Source organism: Eptatretus burgeri, chromosome 22, assembly GCF_056783735.1.
Source record: "Eptatretus burgeri isolate ZD-2024b chromosome 22, Ebu_testis_v1, whole genome shotgun sequence".
Taxonomy (NCBI): Eukaryota; Metazoa; Chordata; class Myxini; order Myxiniformes; family Myxinidae; genus Eptatretus; species Eptatretus burgeri.
The window spans coordinates 1,705,633-1,710,632 of NC_140982.1; the positions used below are offsets into that span (position 1 = coordinate 1,705,633).

Consider the following 5,000-nt stretch of genomic DNA (forward strand, 5'->3'; position numbering starts at 1 on the left):
TTTTCTTCTGCTTCTTTTTTTGTATTATTCTGGATTTTTAAATGTTTTGTTCTGGTTTCTTACTGGGTTTTTTTCTGTATTTTCTCTGCCTTCTTTTTTCTGTATTTTTTTCTTCTGGTTTTTTGGTCAAAGATCAGAAAAGGTCAAGTTTGCATAAAATTGTCAATTTTCATCCAGTGGACCTGAAATCTTGTTCACGGGAACGGAAAGACTTTCTCTCCGAACAGCTTGCCTCCGGGCGGTGTTTGTCTCTGAATGTATCCAGGTGGTGCTTGTCCAGAAGACTAAAAAATGAAGAAGAGTAAAAATGAAGAAGACTAAAAAATGAAGAAGAGTAAAAAATGAAGAAGAGTAAAAATAAAGAAGAGTAAAAAATGAAGAAGTAAAAGAATGAAGAAGAGTAAAAATGAAGAAGAGTAAAAATGAAGAAGAGTAAAAAATGAAGAAGAAGAGTAAAAAATGAAGAAGAGTAAAAAATGAAGAAGAGTAAAAAATGAAGAAGAGTAAAAATGAAGAAGAGTAAAAATGAAGACCAAGAGTAAAAAATGAAGAAGAGTAAAAAATGAAGAAGAAGAATAAAAAATGAAGAAGAGTAAAAAATGAAGAAGACGAGTAAACATGAAGAAGAAGAGTAAAAAATGAAGAAGAGGTGTAAAAATGAAGAAGAGTAAAAATTAAGAAGAGTAAAAAATGAAGAAGAGTAAAAATGAAGAAGAAGACTAAAAAATAAAGAAGAGTAAAAATGCTAAAGAAGAGTAAAAAATGTAGAAGAAGAGTAAAAAATGAAGAAGAAGTAAAAGAATGAAAAGAGTAAAAATGAAGAAGAGTAAAAAAGGAAGAAGAGGAAAAATGAAGAAGACTAAAAAATGAAGAGTAAAAATGAAGAAGAGTAAAAATGAAGAAGAGTAAAAAATGAAGAGTAAAAAATGAAGAAGAAGAGTAAAAAATGAAGAAGAAGAGTAAAAATGAAGAAGACTAAAAAATGAAGAAGAGTAAAAATTAAGAAGAGAAAAAATGAAGAGTAAAAATGAAGAAGAGTAAAAATGAAGAAGAAGACCACAAGAGGTGGAGAGGTTTGAGATTGGCTCTGGGTTTCAGCTCACCTGTCCTCTGAGCTGGAGCCCGTTATTAAAGGCCTCAGCCCCCATTTCTTGGGTGTGTGTGTGTGTGCGTCCGTGTGTCCGTGTCTACTAAGTGGAAAAACTGTTAAGTGATTGTGTGGAACAGTTGTCGTTCTCATGTCATACGTGTTTTGCCTTGTTTAATTGCATACATGCTTTATCTGTCTATAATTCCAGCAATCTCTGTGTGTGTGTGTGTGTGTCTGTGACCGCTGTTTCTCGACAACCTCTGGTCCGATCTAATTGAAACTTGCCAGATATATTGCTGGGGACCTGAGAATGTGCCTTTTCAAGGTTTGATATTAATCGGACAAGTGATTCCCAAGTTATGGCCATTTATTTACCAACCAATGACATGACACGTTGCTGCGTAGCCGTGGTCGATGGGGAAGAGAAACTCAGCCGCGTTCGCAGACACATACACACACATACCCATACACACACACATACACACACACACACACACATACACACACACACATACACGTACACACACACATACACGTACACACACACACACACAAACACACACACACACACACATACCCGTACACACACACACACACACACACACACACACACACATACACACACACACACACATACACACACACACACACACACACACACACACACATACACACACACATACACACACACACATACACACACACACATACACACACACACACATACACACACACACATACACACACATACACACACACACACACACACACACACATACACACACACACACACACACACACACACACACACACACACACACACACACACACACACACACACACACACACACACACACACACACACACACTCACATACACATACATACACATGCATACGTACATATATACACACACACACACAATACACACATACACACATACATACACATACATACGTACATATATACACATACACACACACACACACTCACATACACACACACACACACCCAACCTGTCCACATTTATATTCCCATGAGTGAAGCGACGGATTGTAGTTACTCGTAAACAAATAAACAAACACCAATTAAGCTTTCCAGATGAGATTTTCACACTTTCCTCAATTAAAAAATTTATTAATAATTATTTATTTATTAATTGGAGAGGTGATCATGATCGAACAAACACTATCACGTGACAACTTGGTTTCATAACACTTCTTACAGCAGGTCAAAGGTCGAGGTCACAGCTTCAGGTTAACATATCGTGCAAAATGATGTTGGGGTCAAACTTTGACCTTGAACTTGTGACTTACATCCATCGAGCAGAATTAATTAGTTTCCTGGTAAACTCTCACCAACTCTGCTTTACAAATAGCCGACTGGTTTAGCGGTAACCAAGTTCACCCTTCACACATTTAAATATAATATTGAACATAATTTGGCATTAAGGTTGATCCAGGCCGAGCGAAAACTGCCAACCTGGTGATGTACAGGTAAACTGCTGGGACCCCTTATCCACGGGTGAACCGACCATGGACCCTCGATCTGCCGGAGAATCTCCCGGACCGACCACGTATCCTCCATCGGAACCTCTCGTGGATCCTGGGGTGTTCGCTCTCAGATCTCGGGTCATGGTGGACCGCACGTCGTGTCGGATTAAGGACGGAACGCTGTGGGAACCGAGTGAAGGAAGTGGCCCAGGTGTTTCGGGGAAAGAGCACAGCGCGAGATCGCGGTGTCTGATTGGTTCCCACCAGATCACGTGTCCATGATTTAAAATAAATACAAGGATTGACCGTTTCGTTTTAACGGATTGTTTGTGTTTCAGATTGTGTTGTGAAAGTAGAAATCGAGTCCGAGTTCGTCGATGATTATTCCCTCGATACAAATCAACGTTCTTTATTTTCTGTTTTTGTATTTATCGACAATCTTCCCTCCATGACGGAGTTATATGTGGGTATGTGGGTATGTAGGTGGGTATGTATCACCTACTCCTCCGGGAGGATTTCACCGAGAGAGCTGAAACTTTCAGGGATAATGAGGGAACCCAGACCTTGTGTCTGTGCAAGTTCCCATTGATTCCATCAAGTTTGGAGGAAAAAGTTAATTCAGTACCCTTCGGGACCCCATTCATGATAATAGGAGGAAAACCACGGGGTAATCTTCCCGGGTCAGATTATGGTCACGTGTGTGTCCGAGTGGTGCTGTCCTCTCTGACTTTCTTTCTCATTCTCTTCTCCCTCCTTACTTCTCTCGCCTCAGAACGGACCTCCAATTCGTTTTATATCTGCGGCCCGTCTTGGCAAACGCAGAGTCAGCCCAAGCTCACCCCGCCCCACTTCCCCACTAACCCTAACAGCTACCTCTTATTGGTTCAATGATTCTTCCTCTGTAATGGAGCTGTCAGTGTAAAAGACTGTCCATCGTGAGTTTGAATCTTGACTCGGCGATAAACTACCATCCTGGTGTTTCGCAGGCAGGGCGTACGTCGATGTTTGTGCACCAACCCTTGGACGATCTCACAGTGCCTTTCCCAAGGAGGTGGCGAGTTGCCAAGCGATTCGCGATCACCGACACACACCTCGTGTTTAACACACACTGCCTGGAGATGCCCGAAATATCAAACATGTCCAAATTGGACAAACGAACACTTTTCTCACAGTCGGAACTGCTGCTCAGTTCAATTCTGGATGTTAGATTTTGTAATTCGGCTTAATTTGAAATTTTCGAGGTTATGACCCGGGCGGAAATTAAATAAAGCCACAAACGCTGGTGTCTCCGGGTGTTTGAAAGCATTGCAATGTACTCAGTGATTCGTAGCGATGATGATCAGGTATTCGATAATATGAGTGAGGAAATTGAAAGAAAATTTTGTGGTTGAGAAATCGTTGTGGCCTGATGAAAGTCAAGGCGTGGTTCAGCAGCCAAAAAAAATGGTGAATGAAGACTGTTTTTTTCAGGATTTTTTTCTGGTCTTTTTTTCCGTTTGTTTTTGTTTTTTTTTCTTCTGCTTCTTTTTTTGTATTATTCTGGATTTTTAAATGTTTTGTTCTGGTTTCTTACTGGGTTTTTTTCTGTATTTTCTCTGCCTTCTTTTTTCTGTATTTTTTTCTTCTGGTTTTTTGGTCAAAGATCAGAAAAGGTCAAGTTTGCATAAAATTGTCAATTTTCATCCAGTGGACCTGAAATCTTGTTCACGGGAACGGAAAGACTTTCTCTCCGAACAGCTTGCCTCCGGGCGGTGTTTGTCTCTGAATGTATCCAGGTGGTGCTTGTCCAGAAGACTAAAAAATGAAGAAGAGTAAAAATGAAGAAGACTAAAAAATGAAGAAGAGTAAAAAATGAAGAAGAGTAAAAATAAAGAAGAGTAAAAAATGAAGAAGTAAAAGAATGAAGAAGAGTAAAAATGAAGAAGAGTAAAAATGAAGAAGAGTAAAAAATGAAGAAGAAGAGTAAAAAATGAAGAAGAGTAAAAAATGAAGAAGAGTAAAAAATGAAGAAGAGTAAAAATGAAGACCAAGAGTAAAAAATGAAGAAGAGTAAAAAATGAAGAAGAAGAATAAAAAATGAAGAAGAGTAAAAAATGAAGAAGACGAGTAAACATGAAGAAGAAGAGTAAAAAATGAAGAAGAGGTGTAAAAATGAAGAAGAGTAAAAATTAAGAAGAGTAAAAAATGAAGAAGAGTAAAAATGAAGAAGAAGACTAAAAAATAAAGAAGAGTAAAAATGCTAAAGAAGAGTAAAAAATGTAGAAGAAGAGTAAAAAATGAAGAAGAAGTAAAAGAATGAAAAGAGTAAAAATGAAGAAGAGTAAAAAAGGAAGAAGAGGAAAAATGAAGAAGACTAAAAAATGAAGAGTAAAAATGAAGAAGAGTAAAAATGAAGAAGAGTAAAAAATGAAGAGTAAA

At 38.4% G+C, this 5,000-nt stretch overlaps 1 protein-coding gene across 8 annotated transcripts in view; it reads right to left on the reverse strand.

Moving 5' to 3' along the window:
* The window catches only part of LOC147008051 (uncharacterized), a 364,090-nt gene that overhangs the window by 234,140 nt on the left and 124,950 nt on the right, over positions 1–5,000 (reverse strand). The window contains exon 1 of one of the 8 annotated variants that reach the window (XM_085865844.1): positions 1–509. This exon is cut by the window's left edge and continues 1,520 nt beyond it. The exons of the other annotated variants lie outside the window; for them this stretch is intronic. The gene's annotated coding sequence lies outside the window, so the exon portion shown is untranslated. Of the gene's footprint in view, positions 510–5,000 lie in introns of those variants that run through there. 8 annotated transcript variants of the gene reach the window in all.